We start from the raw sequence: 26299 nt of genomic DNA on the forward strand, positions 1-26299 counted from the left end.
GGACTTCTGACTTCCAGAATGAGGTAATAAATTTGTGTTGTTTTAAACAACTAAGTTTGAGGTAGTTTGTCAGAGTAGCAATAGGAAACTAATACAAACTGAAAGGAATTTTTTGCCGTGTTTGGCAGCACTAAATTTTCATTTATTCTTTATGTTCTTCATTGAAATTGAATATTTATTTTGTTTTGAAATTTTGTATTGCTGGTTTTGTTTTCTTTTTCTTAAAAAAAAGTTGTATAAACACGAGACTTACAGAGATTGGATCTTCCCTTGCATAGAAGAGTGATTAAATTTTACAGCCTATTTTTTCCTTTTTAAATAATCCAATATAGTGTTCTGGTTATCAAGTAGATATTATTCCTTTGGAAAGTGCTTTGGCGAAGACCTAGAGCTTTTGTAATTCATTTTCTTCTTTAATGGTCTCTACCTGTTGAGAAGATAACATATACGCATTCAACAAGAGAGTTTCTCCTCTTTGACAATGCACACACTTTTTCATCTAAAACAACTACATATTGTCTGTCTAACACCGGAAAGGATTTCTTATGGAAGTTTAACAATTAAGTCAAGCCAGATGCTCCACTTCAAGAATAAGGAGTAGCTTGGCAGTAACATTATAAACCTGTCTACTTGTTTTTATTTAGAAGTCGTTAAGCACTACAGCAAAGTAACTAATTACCACTGTTCAAGGTACTGTAATCACCTTGCGTAGAGCGTCAAGTATGGGAGATACAATAATAATGAATCATATTTATATCTGAAAGTATTATTAAAGAGGCAAAAAAATTATGTTCTCCGCAGTCTTACCCCTTATAATTTAGTAAATCTGAATTAGTTAATAATAAGTTGAGCTCAATGGGTATTGATTAATTTAACATTTCAGTATCTCATTTTTAGTTGCTGAAATATTCTAACTGAATTAAATTTTAAATTTTTTTTTTGTAAATCTCTTTGTCTTTATCAGAATACTTGGACTAAAAATGTGCAAGAGTTTTCTTATTGGGAATCATAATGCTACTTCATCCTTCTGGCATGAATAAGTGTTTTGTTTGTTTATTTGTCTGCTTGCATGCTAGGTTTTTAGTGCCCCACAATCTACAATGGGCTGTTTAAAGTCACAGACTTGGCATACACTTATTGAAGTAGTTGATAGATAATGATATGTTAAGGAAGGACTAAGAAATATTAGTAATTCTCAATTATTGTGCCTGATAAAAAAATGAAAGAAAAACTTTATTTCTGGAATTTCACTGTTTAAAAACATTAGAACTCTCATATTTGTATTTTGTTATTGTCTCTTCTTTGTCCAATTTTATAATTCTAACATGGATTATTAAATAATTCTTAAAGTAAGTGAAAATTATTTTTAATGTTTCCAAATAGCTCTTAATTTTTGTATATGCATGGACACATACATCCGCTATGTAAATTATACAGAAGGAAAACAACTTGCTTTGATGAACATTAGTCAGGACTGAAAAATCTAAATGTCTTTATTCAAACGTTCATTGACTCAGTGTCTAAAATGGAATTTTATTTTAATGATTCTTCCATTAAAGCAAAATGAATACCATGCCAGTGAAATACTCATTAATTTAAACTTTCTTTTTTTCTTCCTCTGGTTAGGCATCTGTGTTGTTCAACATAATTTTTGACCCTGGTGCAATATAATTTAATACATACTTACTGTTCTATGTTAATAGATGATGTTTTCTCTCATTTTATTACTCTTTAATTATTCACTTTGAATTAACTGTACTTGATAGTGATCATTATTTTTGTATTAAATCTACATGCACAGCTATTCTAGCATAAAAATTCAAAGTTATTTCTACTAAACTTAGAAATTTTCCTTAGAAATCCTGTAAATATTTTGCTGACAGTTTATGAAAAATATTATTGTGTATGACTATGTATTGGACATAGAATAGTCTTCTTTTAAGAATATCACACAAACATTCTATATTAGTGTTTCTCATCTTTGTTGAATAGAGAGGCATGGGCACTACTAGAAAACAATACTTCCATATGGAAGAACCTATTCATGCTCTCTGAAATCATGAATTTGACAAATTAATTGTTATCTTTTCCCTATCTATACTGTTTCGGCATAAATCTGCCACTGATGTTGGCAACATCAAAACAGAACAGGGCATTTATATGAAATCATCTTTATTTTAAGGACAAAGAGTAAGAATTGAGAAAGATTTCCCTGGGGCCTAAGTTTGTCAGTCACAGAAGTGAATATTTAGGGTTATAGACTGCGCTGTGCCAGCTCTGAGCATTTGATCCCTAGTGAAGGAGTCTGGAAGCAAAGACACCCCAATACCAATGCACACACATACTGGCCAGATCTTGGCTTCTAATACCATTTCCCACTAAAAGGAGCTGGGACACCTAAGAGAAATGGCTGATTCCAGAGCTGGGTCAGAGAAAACACAAGATGAATCTGGAATATTTTATTATGAAAGAAAGTAACAAAGTATTCAAAAAAATGATGCCGGCGTATGACAAGGACTCAGGGACCAGTTTGAAGGGACTTACACTAACTAAATCTGTGATGAATTGAACCTCAGAACAAACGACAATATGGACAATAATAAATTAAAAACCATGAAAAAAAAAAACCCTGAGAATCCATGAGTTCAGTGGGTCCCAACATTCGCACATTGGAACCACCTGAGGATCTTTAAAAATAAGGGTGCCAGGTTCTCACCTCCAGACATTCTGTTTTTATTGGTATGAGGAGCAAAGAAGACATATGGGACATCAGATTCATTTGTTTTCTTTCTTAAAATTTACCATCGAATTATAGGTAATTGGAAAAAGAATAATATTTTTCTAAAATATATGCTTTTTTTTTTTAATGTTGGTCCTCTAAGCAGAGGAAATTTAGTTTTTTTCTAGCTTTCTCAGTGATAAGATTAGGAAACTGATGTCCTCAACATGTGTATGATTTGAGTACGGTCAAACAAACGTTTTGGGGCAAACTGGAAAATGTTCCTAATTCTGAAAATAACTTGTTCCAGTAAACCAGGTTTTCTACTTTGCCGTAGTATACCTTGTGTCAGATTATATGTTCAAAGGCTCCAGTGGATTGTAAGAAATTAAATGCATAGAATAATATGGCCCTAGGGGTTAAATAACTTGCCTTTCCCTTTTCCATTATTTCTTTCCATTTGTTTGCCCTACTATTTCTAGCACACAAGAGCCTTGAACTTTTAATGTTCACGGTGGTTTTTTTTATTTTTAATAATGCATTTCAATGGCACTAGTTTGGTTCTTAAAGGTCAATTTTATAAAAGAAGATTCAACTTAAGTTAATTCCATTTTTCTTTTATCTTCTCTGATTTATTTTTTAACCTCACTTGTTTTACTTTCTTTTACTAGAAATCATATCATGTTATTTCATATTTTAATTCTTAATTAAACACTGATTATCTTGTTTGTATGAAAGTATCAGAAAACCAGAGAGATCTTGAGATATGAATGTGATAAATGTTTGAATTTTCTCTATCCCAACTAAGTGCTTGGGCTAAGACAGAGCATGGGAGATGGGCACAAGGTCTGGGTGTGTGTGGTACGTGTGTAATGTGTGTGTGGGGGGTGTGTGTGTGTGTATTTACCCAATTGTAAGGCAAACTCTTCCACAGCAACCTCTCCACGTCACCTATTCTTTTTTTCCTGTTATTTTCTCAGTATACTTTTCAGTGTTCAATTCATTTAATGCTTCTAATTATGAAGTCTTTTTAATTATCAGAGTCTATACTTTTCATGACTATCAAAATTAAGTTCTTAGGTACTTTGGGATATTAAGATGTAAGGAAACATCTTACATAAGAAAATGGGGTTCATTTTCTAGGGTATTACTTTTTAAAAGTTATGATACGTCAGATCATGCTCACTTTCTTCCTAATATATACTATTGCTATTTGAATTCAATGGCATTTTAAAATAGTGTGTAAAATGTTTTTACATTGCTTCATAATGTTGTAACCATGTAGTTTCAATTGTTTCTGAAACAATATCAGTTTCTTAACCTTCGAGTTACTCAAGTATGTCTTATTTCATTTTTAATTGCAGTGGATGGAGCTTAAAATTAAAATCTACTTTTAGTACTAGGGGCATTTTTCACTTAAAAGACCAATTTTAATCTGATGTAGGTGGTTCTTTTAGAACTCACGGTAATTATCTAGTAAATGAGGAGAAGATAAGATGTGAATTACTTCATGAACTATTTTCCCCAGCCTTGGAAGATGTTTTGGGCCGAAGGAGACTGAGTGCTATGCTAAAACATGCATAATGTTTACAATGACTACCTGATATTCTCTGGGGAGAGAGACTTAGGAGAACATTCCCAATAAAGTCTGAGCGATTATATTTAAAACTTTTTCATATTTGCTGAAAACGATTTTCTGTTTAATAACTAGTTAACATTTTATTACTGTATTCTAAATATTCAGAAATGGAATAATATAGTATTATCATCTGAAATGAGTTATGGTCAGGTTTCTAATTTGCTAGTAATTCTGTTTAAAGCAGGAATGGGAATAGTGCAGTAACTTAAAATAGATTTATGTTGTGTGCATTTCTACCCAGAATTAATACATTATAAAATACTCTGCAGGCATAATACATTCTTCTCTGTATTTTTAGAAAATAAAATCTTTAGTGGATTTCAGAATTATAGTGTTTAACAATAATTAAGCTATCTATTTTGAACTAACCATTTTAATGTATCTTAAAAAAATTGTAACCAATGTCTTGCTGGGACACAGTAGCCTGAGGGTGTAACAAAATTGTAAAAGCAGGAATCAAACAAGTTTTCTAATCTAGTACTCACGGACGAAAAATTAGGAAATCCCTATTCCTCCATCCTACTCCATACCATTTCATTCTGGATCCCTGGGAAACTAGAGAATGGTGTCCTTCTTCTCTACCACTTCCAATGGTGGTCATGTGCATTCCTACCCAGTTAGGCTTGTGAATATTGGAAATTGCCTATTAAAGACTTTCTTTGTCTAGAATTGGCTGCATGGATGTCCTGCATACTGCAGAACTTGCCATCGTTCCCTGTACTGTGTGCTAATTATCATCCCCTTGGCGGTCACATGGTTCTTTGATCCTTCCTGCCCCACAACGTAGAGTTTGCCCAGGTCTCGCAAGGATTTTACCAATACAACCCTTCCTTCTTACTTATTGTTTATTCCATACCCTCCACTCATGGCTGTGAATCCACTGAGGTATGATTAGGGAACAATCTGAATGACAGAGTTCGAAAGTCACCTCTTTCTGATGACAAGCAGACTTTGTATGTGAATCAAATTTGCATCAGGGTTCATTGGTCTACCTATGACCCAGTCTTATAAAAAATTTTTGGGGGCTTCAAAGTTGAGGATATTACTCTGGGCCTTCAATTCACAGAGACATGATAATGAGTGGTTTACAAAATATGTTAGATCTTTGGGTATATTTTTGGTCATTTTGTGGGTATTCTTTAAACTCAGTACAAACTTCAAAATTTGAATTTCAAGGGGCTGGCCCCATGGCCAAGTGGTTAAAATTCCACGTGCTCTGCTTAGGTGACCTGGGTTTGCAGGTTCAGATCCTGGGTGCAGACCTACTCCACTCATCAGCCATGCTGTGGAGGCATCCCACGTACAAAGTAGGGGAAGATTGGCAGAGATATTAGCTCAGGGCTTGTCTTCCTCAAGCAAAAAAAGAGGAGAATTGGCAATGGTTATTAGTTTAGGACACATCTTCTTTATACACACAAAAAATAAAAAAATTAAAAAATTGAAGTTCAAAAAGCTTTCTATCAGATTTTAGTTACATTTACATGACTACTGAGTATATACATTTAGTTATAATATAGAGCGTTTTAGATTTGATATATATAACCTTAGGTGGCTTTTTTTATTGTATTATCACTGAATGTGGTTCATAAAAATCACCATTTCCAATGTTCGGCCTCCATTTTTTCTCATTATTTTGTGAGAATAAAGAAGAATGGGTACTTCAAAGGCGTAAAAATGATGGACATTTCTATGTTTATCTCTTCATTGCGGCTTACCATCCACCATTCATAGTCCCAAAGGCTACATGCTCACGTTTTCCTTCCTTTACTTTTCTTCGTGAATCCTTAATTCTAGCAAGATCGATTCAGAACAAGAAGATTTAATCATAGACTCTTAATTCCACGTTAAAGTTTGAATACGGGCCTTCTTAGAATAGGATTTTTAGTAGTTGCTTGAGTGATAATACTAGAGTCATTATTTAATTTTTGTATTTCAAAATATGTCTCTCTCTAATAAATTCCATTTCTTCACAGAATATTTCTTCATTATAATCAAATGTTTAAATTTTACAAGTGCTAATGGACCAAAGGAAATCTTTTATGGTGCTGTTTGAAAATCTTATGTTATATAAAATGGACCTTAAGAAAAACTGGCGGATGATGAATAATAATGTCACCTGCATAGCTTAATTTGGAAGATTGTACTTTAAATGTGCACATTTTTGTGATTAAGGTCATTCGAAGTTGAAGTGCTTAAAGGGAAAAAAATTTCACATAATTGCAGCTCATCTTCTATGTTCTCTAAACAGTAAACCATGTGGATATGTCCGTAGTATTGAGGTGTATATGTGAAAGTTGTACTGCTTGTCATTTCCTACAGAGAAGATGGCCTAAAGAGCACACCTGCTTCTAGCCTTTCCCAGCTGAAAGAGTGTCCAACCTGAAATGCATATATGTCTTCCGTTTTTCACTATCACTCCGAGAACTAGGTCCAGGTTCTATAATGTGGCCTACAAGGTCTCTAATAATTTGGAAATTGCTTCTCTCGTTAGCCCCACTTCCTTCCTCCCTTAGCTTCATACTTCATTCATCTTTGCAGGGTTCTAATCCAAGCAAATTTATACAAGAAGTCCTTTGGTAACAGATACTTACTGCAGTGAGTGACTATCTGTGGGGCTTAAACCATGACAGAGCCCCAAGGAGCCCCCAAGGCTGAGGAGATTGAGTCATCTATTCTTGAAGTCTAACCTAACCCTAAAGTAGTATGATGCTTCTCTAGGGCAGAGCTTCTCTAACACTGTTGTGAAACACCTTTGGGAGGCTCTGAACGAAAAGTATATCAACACTCTTTATAGTTCTCTGTGTACTTCATGTCGTTCTTTGCCTTCATGTACTTATTTGTGCTGTTCTTTCTCATTGAAACACACTCTTACAAGGTTTATTTTTCTTTCTTTCATTTTTTTTTGTTGTTGTTGTTGAGGAAGATTTGCCCAGAGCTAACATCTGTTGCCAATCTTCCTCTTTTTGCTGAGGAAGATTCTGCCTCAGCTAACATCTGTGCTAATCTTCCTCTATTTTGTGTGTGGATCACCACCTCAGCACGGCTGCCAACAGGTGCTGTAGGTCCATGCCCGGGAACCAAACCTGGGTTGCCAAAGCAGAGCTTGCTGAACTTAACCACTAGGCCACAGGCTGGCCTCTCACAAGCTTTGTTTCTACTTATTTGTTAACTATCTTTTTGGATTTAGCACAGGCATCACCTTCTCTAGGAAGTCTTTTTTAAACTTTGAAGATTCATGAGATGAACCTCCTCAGCAACACCAAACTATAGTTTGTAAAACTCGACCACTGTTCTTAATATAGAGTTTTATGATGCTTCAGTTGTCTTACACCATTGGATACTGATACTCTTGAATATTAAGTATTTATTGAATTTATTTTTGGATTTCTAGCAGCTGTTGCAGTTATCAGTGAGTGACTTTTATGTGAATGGATGAAAAAGAACAACACAGGAGATATTTTACAAATAATGGAAAGTTGTCAGATTTGACACATTTTAAAATTCATCTGTATTTTAAGTATTAAAGTTGTTAGACATTTATTTTCAGGGAAGATAGATAAGTAGAGATCAAGGTAACTGAGGAAACATATTCATTTGGCCTTGGTAATGTCATAGATATAAACTCAGATATCTTTCAAAATGGAAATGAATGAACGCAGTTCTAGGAAATGAACATCATTAACATTTCTTATGAAAAAGAGAGATGATGACCTTTATTTTATACGTCATTGTTAAAAAGTTACATAAAATGCTTTGATTCAGGGTTTCCATTTTTTTTAAAGTAATTTGTCAGGTGGATTCATTGGTGAATTCTGCAATTTTTAAGACAGAAATAATACCAGCACCACACAATTTCTTTTATAAAATCAAGGAGGAAGAAATGCTTCTCAGCTTATTTTGGGTAGCCACTGTTTCCTTGGCACCAAAACTAGGCAAAAACAATACAAGAAAACTATGGACCAATATCTCTCATGAACACAGAGACCAACATCATTAACAAAATATTAGCAATTCAGTACATCAAGAAATAGAGAGAATAATATGCAATGACCAAGTGATGACTAAGTGAGGTTTATCCTAGGAATGCAAGTTTGGTTTAACAAATAAAAATCATTTAATTTGTTTTATTAAACTAAGGGAGGAAAAAAAACACATAATCTTAAAGATGTAGAAAAACTTCAAGATTGATTCATAATAATGACTCTAAATAAACTAGAAGGGAAATTCCCACCCTAAAAAAGGGCAGCTATAGACAATCCACAGTTGGCATCATACTTACAGATGAAAGACTGACTGATTTTCCCCCTAAATTTGGGAATAAGATGAGAATGTCCACTCTTACTACTTTTATTCAATATTGTACTACTTGGTAATATAAAATATAAACAACAGTTACAGGAACAGCAGGCATAGATCTCAAAACATTGTGCTGACAAAAGCATTTAGATGCAGTAGTATAATCTATAGTGACAGAAAGCAGATCAGTTGTTGCCTGAGGCCAGGGACAGAATTGACTAGGAAGAGAAACAAAGGAGCTCTTTAGAGCTATGGAAATGTTTTATATTTTTGAGTGTGGTCACCTCCTGTATACATTTGTCAAAACTCATAGACATACATGCTTAAAATGAGTACATTTTATCATATGCAAATTACACTTCAAAATGTTTATTTTAAAAAAGAAAGTACATTGTTTTATTATGGTATAGAAAATATATATACACACAGATATCACTGCATTTAATAACAAATGATTTCTGAAAGAGTATACCGAATTGTTTCTTAACTTTTAAGGATTTTTAATTCTGCCATGAAAACTTTTAGCCTGTGTCTTACCTTTATGGTGTTTTACATTACATCTTCTGGTTTTTAATTGCAACATATGCAGAGAGAATGTTTTTCTTCTTCATAGAGATATGCTCTTTATGGTAGGTTTTCTGGCTTCATTGGTTACCTAGGATTAGAAATCAAGTATTCTATGTTAATGTATATTATATCTTTTACCCCAACAGATTTGCCAGACCACTGACAGAATAAGTCAGCGTCACAATTCTCTGTGATTGATCTTATAATCTGAAATGTCATCTCCTTTAACTCTCAATGTCTGCCTGTCTTCTCAAGACATACACACACACACAAACACTACACACACACACACACACACACCACACAGACACACACACACACTCTTGATATGCCTCCCGTTCACCTGGCTAGAAATTCTCTTCCAGGGCAGAAAATCCTCAAACAACCTACAAATTACAATGTTTGCAGGCACTGTTTTCTTTTTCTTGATGCTAAGTTTAATTATATAATTCCGTATTTGTGTTTTGTTTCTCTTACTGAGTTTTTTATGGTATTAAATTGTTTTAATGAGTTCTCTAACTTCATTATTTACCAAGAGAAATAGTGTTTCCTTTTATTTGTTCTTCATCTGTCCTCAAGTGGCCGTCATTTAACATTCCTGCCATATACTCAACAGCCTCTGTCCTCCATTCCTTTGACTCTCCTTTCAATGGATATTCTCTTCTTTATTAAATCTTAGACATATAGCAGAGGGTATATTACTCTTCTCTATAACAAAGGATGATGCGTCATATTTGCTTTCAAATACTCTTCTAAATATTCAAAGTTTGCTTGTCTATTTAGGACAATGTCTTCTGAAAATAAACTATAATAGTTTTCAAAATACATCAGTTAGGATGTAACAGGAAAAAGAACTGTAAAAGTCAGGAAATATATTTACTTCTTTCTTCTCTTTTCTGTTTTGTTTTTCTCTCTTTCTACATTATCTTGTGTAGGCATATGGCAACCACTTGCTCAGGAAGCCAAGTTTCATTAAAGGCTCTGGCAACATCCCCAACTCATTCTTCCTACCACTCCAGTCCTATACACACAATTTAGGCATAACAGTTATAGAATTTCTTGTGTGCCAAATATGGAAGAAGTCTAAGAGCTCATACCTGAGAGCACACTCTCAATTCTTGTTCCTGTATTCTTGCAAAGGTAGATTCTTTGCATGTTAAAATCAGGATCTTTTAGAATGATGGCCTTTGAATTTTCTTGATATGATCGTGCATGATAGTATGATATATTTAAGAGGATTTACATTATCGGACATTAAGTTAACATAAATATAAAAATGATTTTAGTTCTATTCTATTGATTTGCTACTTCTGTAATGAGAACCATATTTATCTAGAATGGTAAAACTAGATGAAAAATTATAGACACAGAACTTCACATTAGAAAAACACATCTACCCATTTTTTGACACAGCATAGAGGAGCATATCCTGGTAGAAAATATCACTTAAGGCCCTATTGTTTATTTTCCTTTTAACATTAAATACTACTTTTTTATTTATTTTCTTTCTGTGATAAACAGCAGCATGTTGATATGCAGAGAATAGTGCAGTGGAAAGAATGAAACCTAGATCTTAGTTCTGTTTTGTCATCTATTGTCGTATGATCTTGGTCAAGACATCTAAACATTTTGAACCTTGGATTTCTCTGTTATAAATGAAAATTAAAATACTTTCTAGCAGGCTTTTTCTCACAGTGAATTTATGAAGAACATAAAATATGCTCTTGATAAATTTGCTTTGAATAACTAATATACACATTTGAGTCCTCTTGGTTTCCTGATTTTATCTTATTTTTACAATATATTTGCAATAAATAACAGGTATAGTAGACATATTTTACTAAAACTTCAAATAAAAGTGTATTTGTAAATTTTCTGGCTCTTCTCATAGTAAGGAACATAGAAGCTAGAAGAAGCATTTTATTATTGATTCTTCTAATGTTAATATTACATATTGAGGAAGTTACTAATCTTGTAGAAAGTAACTATATATATCTCTATATAGATATATATGTATATATAATGTTGATATAAAAAATAAACAATGCAAAGCAAAAAGCACTGGGAAGCTGAGCCCCACCCACTGACAGTGTGAGTTCCCTGGAGTCAAGAATAGCCCATGTGGGGTGGGCCCTGTGGCCTAGTGGTTAAGTTCGAGCACTCTGCTTCAGTGGCCCTAGGTTTTGCTGGTTTGGATCCTGGGTGTGGACATGGCACCACTCATCAGGCCATGCTGAGGCAGCGTCCCACGTGCCACAACCAGAGGCACTCACAACTAGAATATACAACTATGTACTGGGGGGCTTTGGGGAGAAGAAGAAGAAGAAAAAAAAGAAGATTGGCAACAGTTGTTAGCTCAGGTGCCAATAAAAAGAAAGAAAAAAAAAAGAATAGCCAACGCAAAATAACTTCCATTACCAGCTTGATTCTAAAAGCCTTTTACCATAAAATTCTTCAGAACACCTTAAAGTGCCTTTAGAGTGAATCATGTTAAATCAGTTGTTTGTTTTCGGTGGAGGGAGTAGAGTATGGAGTTAGGAATCTCTTGTCCTACTTCCTAGAAAACAAATAGTAAAAGAAATATGCAGAAATTTAGCTGTCAGGGTTAGAGGCAGTATGATAATCATTGGCAGAAAAGCAAGAACCAATGAGAGATACGAAGAATGCAATATAGCTAAAAAGTTTGTGATCATTGCATTTTCAAAAGGAATAATTGAATAGATTATTTAAATATCATTTTTAATCTGTACTAATGCCAAAATAAAAATGCTCGTGTGTATATAATTTTACTTTCTCGTTATTTTGTGTTTTGGAAAGCATTTGTTAACCAGTCTTTATTTTTTAAGTGTAGATGCGCTAATTGTAAAGTAAAATATTAAAAGGCATAAAAATTCATCCTGATTTATAGAGTAATAAAATCTACAAGTGTATGTCTGGCACATAAGATCAGATTTTATCAGAAAAAAAATTCTGTAGGCATTAAATCCGATACTGATATTTAATATTTACATCTGATGTAGGAAAGGTTTTTTGTTCCTTTTCAATCTGTTATATAAACAGAGAAAAGACCCTTTTGTATTATATGAAAGCATTTCAACCCTGTGAAAAGGTAAACAAGATGCTGCTTTCTCAAAAAGCTGTAAAACTTAACTTCTCAGCTTGCTTTTCTCAAACTATTGAAAGGACCATGTCAGGGAAATGCGCTGGGCAGATACTTTGCTTCTACTGTTTAGGTCTCAGGTGTTTAATATTGCACCACACTGGGGCAGCAGTCAGCAAGCTCAGTTTTCTTAAATAAAAGTCTATCACAAGTACCTGGTGTTTGGCTTTTATTTAAAAGAGTAACAGGAAGTGTACATTTCCTTTCTTCCTACATTTGACTTCAAAACTATTACCTGTTTGTAGTTTGTGAGAAACTAATACAGAGACGCTTCTGATTCATCAAAGAATTTTGGGGACCAGGTCAGCCACTAAAATCCTGTACATGGCATAACCACATTAGTGTAACCTACTTGTGGCATATTTATCTTAAAATTAATGACAAAAAGCATCCCAGCAGTTTCATTGGTTTCGTGTTTACTACTTTCTGCATGATTTCTGTATTTTCATCTCTGGTAAAATGGTTCATACATTTTTTGATATATTAGGTGTTTTTTGCTTTTAAATAAAATGTGAATTCTGTTTTTTGTGTATGTACTTAAATAATTTGAAAGTTTAAAGAAACTCTAAGGCCACAATCATATTAATGTGATTGTATTAACCTGAGTCTTTTCTTTCTGTCTCCTCTATCAACATTTTATCCTTTTATGTATTAAAGCAATACTATCCATGTGGACTGTTAGCTGCAAATGTAGTTTTCAACACCAACGACACTTATTGGCATAACGTTTTATTTTACATTGAAAAGTTATATTGGCTCTGGTTTATTGCTAAGGATATGGTGACCAAACAAAGCCATTTTATTAGTAAGATAATTAAAGTGACTTTTTTGTTTTTCATAGAGGAAGACAATAATTTTTTAAATATTCATTTCTTGGATACAGCTATTTACAATTTTTTAAAAATAAAGTTTTAGTGGGAAAATAGTTGAAGAAGAAAGCATTACACTGAATTCAAAAAGAAATGCTTACTATGTTAGAGGGTTGTAACAGCTAGGGAATGTTACAAACTGAGAGCAAGACACTAACAGCATTTAATGAAATATTTTAAACTTTTTAATTATTTCATTCATTGGAGTTTGAGAATGTGGGATTTTGATGAAATCTTTGATTGGTTGATTTCTAGGTGGTTGAAATAAATTATTTATGAAAGAGGGCCCTTTGAGTTCCTTTATTAAATAGCACACTTCTCCAGTATCTTTCTAAGCACTTGTCCTGCCTTTGTTTAGTGTAGAGTTATCTTTTGATCTTTGTCTCTAACTCTTTCTTCTTTGTTCTTTCATGTTTCCTCATTATGGTGTAAATCAATGTGATAGCAATTGAAGTCATTTTGCTTGATTGCAGATTCAAACAACTGTTAGGTGTTCTCATTTAATGGTCTATAAAATAAAGTAAAAATTAAATATTTGTGTATACAAATTTCCTGAACACTTAAGTGTCTACACTTACTCCCATAGTACACAGCCATTTTGGATATAAACAAGGACAACCCAAATAACAACAAATAAAGATATTTCCTCGGCTGTTACTGTAGCTATTAGTTCAGATACCAGTAAATTTTTTTGACAGAGACTGAAAGACAGGCAAGGGAGTGGGAAAACTTTATAGTGTAAAAAGGGACTCAGCAAGAAGAAAACAAACAATTCAATTTAAAAATGGGCCAAAGACCTTAACAGACATTGCATGAAAGAAGATATACAGAGAACGAATAAGCATATGAAAAGATGCTCTACATCATGTGTCATCAGGGAAATGCAAATTAAAACAACGAGATACTGCTACACACCTGTTTAGTGGCCACAATCCAGAACAATACCAAATGTCGGTGACACCAAATCCTGACTAGGATGTGGAGCAACAGGAACTCTCACCCACTGCTAGTGAGAGTGCAAAATGGTACAGCTACTTTGAAAGACAGTTGGTGGTTTCTTACAAAACTAAGCATACTCTTACCTTGTGATCTGGCAATCTCTCTCCTTGGTATTTACAAAAAAGAGTTGAAAACATATCCACATAAAAACTGGCACATGGACGTTTATAGCAACTTTGTTCATAATGGGCAAAACTTGGAATCAACCGAGATTTCCTTCAGTAGGTGAATACATAAATAAACGATGGTACATCCAGACAATGGAATATTACTCAGTGCTATTTTAAAGCCATAGAGTGGCAGGTATGGTGTCCGTCCAACTGACTTTTTGCAATTCAGCATCCAGCATTTGAGATTCCTAACTATGTGTACAATTTAATATAGGTCAGGTAATTGTGGGTTATAGGCACTAAAATGAATTATATATTGTTCTATTAATAGTGCTATTCTTGTCTGCATTTTGGGAAATTCTTAATTGTAGTTCTTAATCCACTTTGTGTCTGAAGTTTAAATTCTACAGTTGCCTGCGTACCTTGCTCAGGGGAGGGATGGAACTTTAAAAGCAGCTGTATTCTTGGGGTCTTAAGAGAGTCATTGGGAAAATATAGGAGTGTAGACTAGGCACGAGGAGGGGGGAGGTGATGGAGCACTGCAGAGAGAGAGATGGGAAGAATAATGGGGTGTGGAGAGCAGTATATAGGGAAGCAATCGAAGGACAAAGAGAAGGAGAATTTACTAGGGAAATTAGTTTGTTGTTGCTTAAGGTTGTCAAACTGCATTTTAGTGAAGGAAATTTGTTAATCAGAAACACTAAAAGGAAGTTGCTTATTAGACCTGAAAAACCGTACTCTCTTTCCTTTCTAAGGTGTCTGTCAAATGAAGATCCTTGTTCAAGTCAAATATTTCCCAGAGTAGCCACTGAAAGCACTGTAGTATTTTGCAAAATGTCAAAAATCTGCAACAAATGCATTATGTGATTTGGGGTTTTAAATTAGTCAGTCTACTGACTACAAATGTCAGTGTTTTCTCTTTGAAAAATAAATATAGTGCCCCTATTCCTTAAAATTTAGCAAAGTTGACAAAGGGTGGTTACACATGGGTACTTTGTTTTTCTCTCAGTTTGAAAGTGTTAGACTATGAAGTTTTGGTGTCTATGCTTTTCTGACTGTTACTTAAACATTTTCTGACCTAATGTGTGCATAAGGAAAGCTTATGCCCATTCTAATTAGCTTTTATTTCAAGGTTAATTTAAGTCATGGGAGAATAGTTCATTGTAATAATAGGAAATTGTATCATTTTCTTAGTATTTTTATATGCTTCTTTTTTAAACTTTCGTTTGCCATATAGTGTTTTTTTATTTGATTGTTTTACTTTATTCAGTGTTTTGAAAGTAACAATCCTTTAAGTATACCTAATAGTAATTGTCTTGGAATTTTACAAAAATTTTACAATTTTACAATCAAAAGATATGATTCAATCTATATTTCCCAGTCATCTAAGTCACAAAAGAGATATCTTCATTTGGCTCTTTGTGTGACGTGGCAAATTCATTGTGCTTTTATCCCATCCCCAAGATTTTCCCCTCTTCCACCTGAAGATCCGTATAATCTGGGATGGGGGAATCAAATTAAATGTTTATAGATTACCTAATGTGTTTGGTGTCAGGATTATTTTTGACATTCTAAATTTGATATCAGATGTTTAGAATGTAATTTTTATACTTACCTTTATTTTTAAGCATTCAAATGCTTGCTGGAAGTTTTTAAATTATTTCGCTGGAAATGCATTATACCTTTCTCGTCTCCCATTTCCAGTCTTTTTTGATGAGAAAATTCTCTTCAATTATGATTTTGAACTTTATTTCTATTCCAGTTGGTGTGGTTTCTGTAATTTTCTCTCATTATTTTTAATTCTTCTATCTTTTTCTTCTACATTTGTATAGTTCTTGTTGCATCTAGGTCTATTTTAGTCCCAAATTATATTTTAAATATCATCTGAGTCCCTTTCTTTTGTCTTTTTTTCCTCTCATCTGAGCCTTGTGTCTTCTGTTTCAATGAAACCATACATTTTTTCCTTTTTTCAGAAGATTCAAAAAGTTTTCTGAAATGATTCCTTCCTATACTGAACACTGTCTCAGGACATTTATTTTTTCTAAGCCAAACTTGCTTTCATCTTTTCATACACATATTTTTAGAGTCTCATATTTACCCATCCTTCCATGACAAAAGACAGGTGCTGTTTTTCATTAAAATAAGACTTAGATGTTATAACCACTTCTTTTTTAATTTATTCAAATTTTTATGCTTCATTTCATTTACTAATACATACAAATAATTGAAGAACACAGAGGAAAAAGCATATTAAATGATCACGCATCACAGAAAGATCTTATTAACAATTTGTATTCTCAAATCCAGAAAAGGGAAGTTTGATGGAAAGGGTTTTTGTTTGTTTGTTTGTTTTTTTAAAGGAACGTCAGGAATTTTAGGAGGTAATAAAACATTTCCTCTTTAGAACACTTAAAGACAAATGGAAGGGCCAGCCCAGTGCTGCAGTGGTTAAGTTCTCACATTGCACTTCGGCGGCCCGTGGCTAGCAGGTTTGGATCCCTGGTGCAGACCTACGCAACCCTTGTCAAGCCATGCTGTGGTAGGCGTCCCACATATAAAGTAGAGGAAGATGGGCATGGATGTTAGCTCATGGCCAGTCTTCCTCAGCAAAAAGAGGAGGATTGGCAGCAGATGTTAGCTTAGGGGCTAATCTTTCTAAAAGAAAAAAGACAAGTGGAATGTGGAAAATGTTCAAATATCCGCTAATCAATCCTATCTTAAGTATCTTCCAGTATCAAAAATGGAGTACCAGCAAAAGTTATCTCAATATTTGTAAGCCAGGAGAACACGTTTTCTACATATAGTACAAACTTAAACTTACGAAAAAGATGTTGTTTCTGGTGATGAAGCTCATTGCAGGTGATGATGCTAAAAGAAGCAACAGTCCTTTCCAAGATAAGATATGTCCACCCCAGTTAATAAAATACATTTCCAAACACTATTAGATTTCATAACTTAAAATTAAACTTATAAATGGATAATATTTTCTCATGAGAAAACTGATTTTTGGTGATGATGCTAAAAGAAGCAATACTTTCCAAGGTAAGATATTCTCACCCTAGTAATTAAAAATATATAAAAATAAATATTAAATTTTACAACATTTAACTTTACAGCACATGAAATACAGTCATATTTACAGTATTACAAATGAAATAAACTCCTTAGTATGATGCCTTTATTTTAACATACACACAAAAACTTGGATATCTTGCTTCAAATAAAGCACAAGTCTTTTTTTATGTAGAATTGCTTACTTTACTGTTTGTACTGAATTGAAAACCAAATTAATCAGATGACATTGATTTTTTTAATTGTTTTTTCTGTTGGTTTAACATCTTGAGTGTGCAATTAAAGACAAAAGTATTGCTCTTTTCTGACTTTTATTTTTTTGAACTTAATATTCACCTCATTCATGATATGGGGATATATGTCCAAATTACTGTATCCTTACCCAAAGGAGAAGTTCGGAAGATTCCCCACAGTATTTCATGCCAGTAATAAATTGAAATTTCAACCATTCTCACTGTTGAATGTGAAATTTCCTTAAGCTTGCTGCTTGGCTTTGGTATTTTAATGTCGTTGTTAGATTTTTTTGAGTTGCCATTTGAATGTAGTTCAAATGGCATCTTCATGCAGTTTTTAACTAATGCTTTCTTCCAAGTTTATTTTCACACCCAAATCCACAACTGGTTAAACAAAACAAAAAAGAAACAAAATAAGGATTCCTATGAAAATTTCTTAGTATGATTCTTATCGTATCAAGGGAAAGTACCTCATTATGGTAAAAATGGAATTTTTCACATAATAGACATCTTTTTAGTCTTATAATCATAGTGAATCAAATCTAAAATAAGCTACACCTTAGATTATTAACATGTGTTGCAGCTCCCAATTGTTTTCATTTATTATACTTAAATATATTGTATTATACCTTTCTGTGTAGCCCTTTCTCAATTTTTTTTTTTTTTTTCTGATTAGGACATAAAATTCCAGGAAATCTCTAGCAATCACGAACCAATATGTCATGGAAATAATATTCTTAATAATTTACTATCTGAACTTCCAACTCATTTGTCATTGCCCTTTCTCCAAACACCACCAGAAGACATCTGTGCCTGAACGAATACCCTTCATCGCTCCTTGCAGCTCACTGAAGCGCCACCACCGTAGGGGACTGTGGACATACTGGTATAAGAGTGTTAGAATAACATATTATGGGATTTGAGTTTGTGGTACCTGATTTGGGGGAGGGTTTAAGGAAGTAGTCTTTGTTCTGAATTAAGGAGCAGGGTGTTTTTATGACTGGCTATCTTAAATCTTATCAAGAAGGAGGAAAAACTGGGGTGAGGCTAAATCTATGATTAGTAAAGAAGTGTCAGTGATTCATATCAGCCTGATGGAGAATGCTGATCATTTCTGTGTTTTGGCCAGTGTGTTCAGATACGATTATAGAGTGCTCTTGTGTTTGCTTTGACCCAACATGGTGACAGAGTGGCCTTGTTTGATATTCATGATTTGTGAAATTATGTTCGACAGGAGAACACAAGGGCTCAGTGGTGAGGGCCATTAGTTCCTAGGTGTCAGGGGCTGCTTTTCTCTTTTTCAGCTCAAACTTGACAAGCCAGAAAACATATTGTTTGTGTGTCTGTGTATTTCCCCCAAATTAAATTTCTTCTTGCAAATTTAGGGTGAGAAATTTTAAGTCAGAAAAATTGTATTGAGACTTGAAGTTAAAAAGGCACAGAAAAATAAAATTAGTAAATGAACCCTGTTCACAGCCTAAACTCAAGGAAATATGGAAAGAAGAAGAAAGGAAATGAAAATCTAAATATTTATGTCAATATTTATATTTATACACGTTTATATATAAAGAGAACTGAATTCAGCAACTGAGAATTTGATATATAATTATTATTTAGTAATTTTATTTGCCTAATTAGATAAAACTATTGAAATAAAGCTAATCAATTCCATGTATTATTTATGTTATTTGAGAGATGCATCAACTGAATAGTATTGTTAAATATTTACATATATATGGATGAGAATTTATTACAATTAGGATATTAATAATGTTTCATTTACTATATTTTTAATTAAAGAAAATATTCATCAGAAGGTCGTATCATTAATATCTGTGTTAAGATGTATTTTGTCTTATTTGAAACTCATATCAGCAAAGTTTTAGTAGTTATTATGGGTAGAAATAATAAATGTGACTATGGAAAACCATTCTAAACTTGTATCACAATTCAGGATCACAACACACATCGCCTCAGGAAAAATTAAATAAGGGCTTTATGGCAGAAAGTGATCTTGAATATGTTATGCAATTTAACCATGGGGTAACCATTTAATCCACCAAGTCTTTCTGAACAATGTATTACTTTTTCCTTTTAATTTATTTTAACCTTATAATATTTGAAAAATTGACAAGTATTTAGAATGCTATTTGTAGGAAATCTATCTAATATACATTTTATTAGTTTTCCCAACTTTTTATTTTGAAAAAATTTGAACTATATGAGTAATACAATGAATACTCACATAACTTAGATTCTCCAGTCAGTAACATTTTACCATATTTTCTTTATTTCTCTTTATATTTGTGCGTATTTCTGGGTGTGTGTATAAGCAGAATCATTGAGAGATATTTGAGAAATTGTTACGTTTCACCAGCAGCTATTTCAAAGACCAAAGACATTCACCTAGATAATCATAAATTAACACTCAAGGTATTTCTCATTATTAAGATATACACTCCATATTCATATTTTTCCAGTGGTCACAAGTTGTGTTTTAAATGAGCATTTTCTATTATTTTGTTGTGCTTTGTTTCACTTTGCTTTGATCCAGATTCCAATCACAGATCACACACGTAGCATATATATTTAAAGCATTTTTTAGATTCTTAATAGCATTGTATATATTTTTAGATTTAGTGTATTTCTTCCCTTCTTTTGATGCCAACGCTTGGTAATATGTATATCAGAAGAATCTCAAAACTGACCTGGAGGAGACTTCTTGTAAAATGATGATATGATACTGTAATAGATTAAAATACTAAAATACTTTATTAGATATGTGTTTATTAAACTAAACATTAAATCAAGTTGTTGCCAGACAGAATTACCTGAACACTGAGTCTTTAGGGAGAGATCCTGTCTTTGTAAGCTGTCTCTACTTAATGTCCACTCATTTCCCCATATTCACCTAGATTTTCCCTCCTTATCTCCATAGTATAACCTCCCAGCTATATTTTCATAAGAATCCTGAAATTCTCATCTCATTCCTAGCAGACCGCTTGCAACACCTTTTCAATTTGGTGTGAATTTGTCCTTGCTACACTTTAGTGATTGACTATATACTTTTGGGTGTTATGGGAGGGGAAAAGCAATAGCTATCCAAAATCAATGTGCCTTCTGAGGCCACAATCTAGTTGGGGAGCAAATAGAGGTCACTTCTAATATCGGGTAAAATCTGGGTTTGGTGTCTGCTCCTATATCCTGTTATCATAACTTCTGTCATGCGGTGGTTAGAAAATGCACAGTAACGTCTATTCTTACTCATTTGGTATCGCAGTTAAACTAATGGAAAGCAAGTCACCAAAATAGTGTTTTTGAAAATAAATTATGAATGAAACTCAGAGTTACTAGATAAAGGAAAATTACTAATTATCTTCGTGCATGATTCTTTTCTTTTAAAGAATTTCCAAAGCCCAAACTTTCCTATGAATCCTTTGTAAGTCTTGGTAGAAAAAAAGTGTCTGAATACACTTAACCTTAATACCACATATGCATTTGCCCATACAAAATTGTATTTAGAAACTGGTAAATATGGTAAATTTGAGTAAAGATGAATAATTGGAGAATAACTCTAAGGGTAAGTTGATGTGCGTATGGCTTAGGACAGGGTTGGCAAATGCATATATGTTGCCACCCCCTCATTCTCTGCCCTAGGCAGACATCCCAAATAGATTATAGCAGTGAGATGAAAGAATGTTTTTTTCTGGGAATCTAGTACTAATCTCAGTATCCTTCAGAGCACACAGCTTAATTTAACAGTTTTCCAAAAGGCAGAGAGAATAATTATAGAATAAAAAGGAAGAGAAAGGAATCCTTGCAGAAGAATTAGAAGAACATGGAAGGCAATGGGAAATAGTTGAAGTCACAAAGTAGTAGTTTGACTGATGAATTTGGCATGAAGGTATATTTTGTCTTTTTTGCCTTGTGTTAAGAAATTATTTAAACATCTTTGTATAGAGCATATATTTCCCATATGTTTTGTTTCTGTTACCTGTCTAGTTTGTGAAGGCATTCATTTAGGTTTCAAAGAATGGTAGTGAAACACACCAGAACTAAATGACAGCATTTGTATCAATATCAGTATTTTATTTTTAGAAGTGTTCATATTTCATAAAGTTTAAATAAATCAGTGGAAGTAAGTATGCAGCAGAACCAAACTATACGTTTCAAAGAAATTTCTATACAAATAGAAATCATTGAATTAGACAGTCATTCATTTTATATGCTTAATAGTATAAATTATGAATTATACATTAAAATAACAGCTTAAAAATCCACATACATAACATTAAAATTAAATTTTATTTATGTTTCTAGATATATTCTTTTTGTTTCTTAAAGCTTCAGTGCATGGTTTGGTTGTGTATCCTAGTTGTTAGTTTAGTTCTCTGTGGGAGCTCCCACCACAGCATCACGACTGACAGAAGGGTGATGTGGTTCCACCACCAGGAAATGGTTGTATTATGTAGAGAAGAATAACTTGATACAATCGCTGTATCAGTTTCAATATATCATGTTTACATCCTTCTTGTTCAGAAAGTGTTTGAGCCAGAGGAAGTATTGTTCTTGCATTGGCCACTTTGCAATACAACAATATTGTCCTTACTGCAACTCTTGCAGCCGTGGTTTTTATATTTTATAGACTATAATTATGTGTCCTTTTATATTAATTAAATAATTGAATCATTGATGTAAATGATTCCGAATGTAAAGACTTTGAAACTTAAACTCAGCAGGGTATACGAGAATCTGGGATATCTCTAAAGCTTTATAATAATTATTATTATTATTTTGTGTGTGTGCAGGGAAAGATTCATCCTGAGCTAACATCTGTTGCCAATCTTCCTCTTTTGTTTTTTCTTTTCCTCCCCAAAGCCTCACTACATGACTGTATATCTTAGTTGTGGGTCATTCTCATTCTTCTGTGAGCCACCACCACAGCATGGCAACTGACAGACGAGTGGTGTGGCTCCCTGACCAGGAAGTGAACCTGGGCTGCTGAAGTGATGAGCACCAAGCTTTATTCACTACACCATCAGGATTGGCTCATAATAATAATTATTATTTTTTTAAATATAGCTTAGTATTCAATTAGTTTAACTGTAAAATAACAGAATTTGAAGCTGTGTCACATATCTTTCAGAGAGCTACATGAATATTTACACACATACAAACTCCTGCTGCTGAAAAATGATTTAAAATACTAACGGCAAAACATTTTCAGAGTTCTTAAAGATAACAATTCAAACGTTTCAAAACGATAGTGAGTAATAGGTTTTAAGCAGTTACAGCAGTTATTGATGACAAGAACTAGCGTTCTGTTATGGAGACCTAGTTAAAACTAGTTAAAATTACTGCTTTATGTGATGTTTTATGATCATGAAGCTGCCTGTGGGGATGCTAGAATGCACATGAAGCCTGCCTCTATGGAATATGCTATTTCTATGCCCCATCTCAAGGTTCTTTTGAGAACAATTCTACTCTCTTCACCTAAGCAGCTCACCAATAGAAAGCACTCATAAAGATGGGAATTTTAATTTGGAGATACTGACTTGAGTTACTATATTAGTTTTCTCTTGCTGTGTAACAAATTGCTACACATTTAGCAGCTTAAAACAATGCCCATTTATTATCTCACAGCTCTGTAGGTCAGAAGTCTGGCGCAGCATGGCTAGATTCTCTGCTCAGTTCTCACAAAGTCAACGTCAAGATCTTAGAAGGGCTGGACTCTTATCTGGAAGATGTAGGGAATAACCCATTTTCAAGCTTGTTCAGGTTGTTGGCTAAATTCAATTCCTTGAGAGCGTAGAACTCAGATCTCTGTTTCCTTACTGACTGTCAGTCAGGAGCCGCTCTCTCCTGGAGGCTGCCTGCTTTTTTTCTCATGTAGCCCCTCTCCATCTTCTGTTCAGGAAAAGCACATCCTGAGTCCTTCTCATGCTTTGAATTTTAATGACTTCCCCTTCTGCCACATCTCTCTCTGGCTTTCTTTTCTACCTCCTTCTTCTGCCATTAAGGGCTCATGTAATTACCCACCAAGATAATCTAGGATAATCTCCCTATTTTAAGATCAATTGATTAGTATAGTTAGTTACATTTGCAAAGTCCCTCTTGTCCTGTAACATAAAATATAACCATTGGAGTAACACCAAGAAGTGGAGATAATGGAGGCCAGAATTCTGCCTACCATAGTTACTTTCCAAAGGAGATTGGCACATTTAATACAAGACACTCATTTATTTTCAAATATTTTCTTTAATCAATAATAAAAAATTAGAGCAATTTCAGTGTATAAGGAAATATGATCGAATGTGAATGTGAATTTTATTTATTGCAGGTTTTGATGTATATTCTAAGTTGATTTTTTCAAAATAGAGTCTTTTTAATTACAATGGCAATATATTCTTTCTTCAGAAGCTGGGAAAAGAGATTCATTCCAAAGCATGCACAGAAATACTAGGAAGTATCTTAATGTACAAGTACAATATTATAATCTATTACTCCAGATTCAAAATACTTGTACCCTGGGGCCGGCCCGGTGGCACAGCAGTTAAGTTCACATGTTCCACTTTGGCGGCCTGGGGTTCGCCAGTTCGAATCCAGGGTGTGGACATAGGACTGCTTGGCAAGCCACGCTGTGGCAGGCATCCCACATATAAAGTGGGGAAAGATGGTCATGGATGTTAGCTCAGGGCCAGTCTTCCTCAGCAAAAAGAGGAGGATTGACAGCAGATGTTAGCTCAGGCGTAATCTTCCTCAAAAAAAAAAAGAAATAAGTACCCTAAATTTTTAACTAATCAAATTCAATGGTAACAACATGTACCAATAGCAAAATAAACAATCATTATCTAAAATGAAAAATTATATCCATGTACTCCCAATTTTAATTATATGTTGTAATATAGTTAAACAGTGCAGTAAAATGATTTTGTGGTAATTTTGTATTGCAGTAGTTGTATGATTATATTTTCTCATGATCAGCAGAAATTCTAAATTTTCAAATTGCATGCTATCGTCTGAGGCAGATTAGCATAAAATTTAATTTGTGCTAATTAGCTAGAGGCAAGGGAGGAAAATTAACTTGACACATTATTTTGCATTTACAGTAGTCTTATAATGTGCATGGGAGAGTTTATTAATTATTCTCTTTGCATCAATATCAGAATTTACTTCTTAGGATATCTTAACTGGAAGAAAATATTTGTTTACAAAATATATTGCAATGAAAATTGAATTGCAGAAACTGGCTATCTAGAAAGTAGTTCCACAAGAAACCTGCATGGAACATGGTTTTTGTTAACCACATGTAAATTTTGGTTTTGATTGAAATAAGGATACATTTAACTTTTGAATGTTTATAACATTGAGGGTCTAGGAAGACAAATAATCCTGAGTAGTGGATAATTTGAATTCTTTTGTGAAGTGTGCTTACCTTAAAATGCATGTTATGAGGTAGAAAATCTAAGCGTTTGACTGTAATTTGAATTTTAGTGCTGTATGCTATACTTTCAGTAAATATAGCCTTTTAAGAGTATCTTATTAATTTACTTTATATCATTCATTAATTAGCCAGCCCTGGTGGTCTAGTGGTTAAGATTTGACGTTCTCATCACCAGGGCCCTAGTTTGTTTCCCAGTTAGGGAACCACATCACCCAACTGTCAGTTGTCATACTGTCATAGCTGCGTGTTGCTGTGAGGCTGAAAGCTCTGCCACCAGTATTTCAAATACCAGCAGGGTCACCCATGGCGGACAGGTTTCAGTAGAGCTTCCAGACTAAGACAGACTAGGAAGAAGGAGCTGGCCACTGACTTCCGACATGACTGGCTACGAAAACCCTATGAATAGCAGCAGAGCATGTCTGATATAGCGCAGGAAGGTGAGAGGATGGTGCAAAATGACCAGGCAGGGTACCATTCCCCTGTACACAGGGTTGCTAAGAGTCAGAATCTGTTTGACAGCACTAACAACAAATTCTTTAATTAGTATCATCTTTAGTTGTTAAACAATAATTCTAATTGTTCTTGACATTTCAAGATTTAGATCTACAGTACTGACTTTCACTAACTTTCAGTAACATTATTTCTTTGATCTGTGGACATTCAGCAGTTGTGAAACACCAGTGACTAATTAATGATTTTTTTAGGTTTCTCTTCTTCCTTTGACCCAGTTAGCCAGAGTTAGATTTTATGTTAGGTAAAGCTTATCACACACATATTGACATATAATGATTTATGTCATCTGAACTTTTAGTTGAAGATCTGCTGTGTCCCAGACACTATCCTGGGAGTGATTATTGCACGGGAATATTACCCTCTGGGAGGATTACATAACGAAACGGGCCCTCAAACATTCATGTATATATTAGAAGAAGAGGAAAAGCCACTAAAGAGTTAAAGTCAACAATCTGTTTAAGTTATATTGCTTCTTTTTTTAGATTTTTAGCAGTAACATAATCCAGATAACCAATCTATATAAATCTCAGTGTTTTTATATGTAGTATGGAAATACATGTTAATTCACATATCAGAGAATTCTTGTTAGGATTAAATGAAATAATTTTCATGTGAAAATGCTTTAAAATTTCTAAAAAGCTGTTGTGTAATTTATCCAATTAAAATTAAAATCACATG

General features: G+C 33.7%; 1 protein-coding gene across 1 annotated transcript in view; it reads left to right on the forward strand.

Annotated features, from left to right (window-relative positions):
- Nucleotides 1-26299, forward strand: part of ZNF804A (zinc finger protein 804A) — a 279296-nt gene that overhangs the window by 34178 nt on the left and 218819 nt on the right. The window lies entirely within an intron of this gene.

Source organism: Equus asinus, chromosome 4 (assembly GCF_041296235.1).
Source record: "Equus asinus isolate D_3611 breed Donkey chromosome 4, EquAss-T2T_v2, whole genome shotgun sequence".
Lineage (NCBI taxonomy): Eukaryota > Metazoa > Chordata > Mammalia > Perissodactyla > Equidae > Equus > Equus asinus.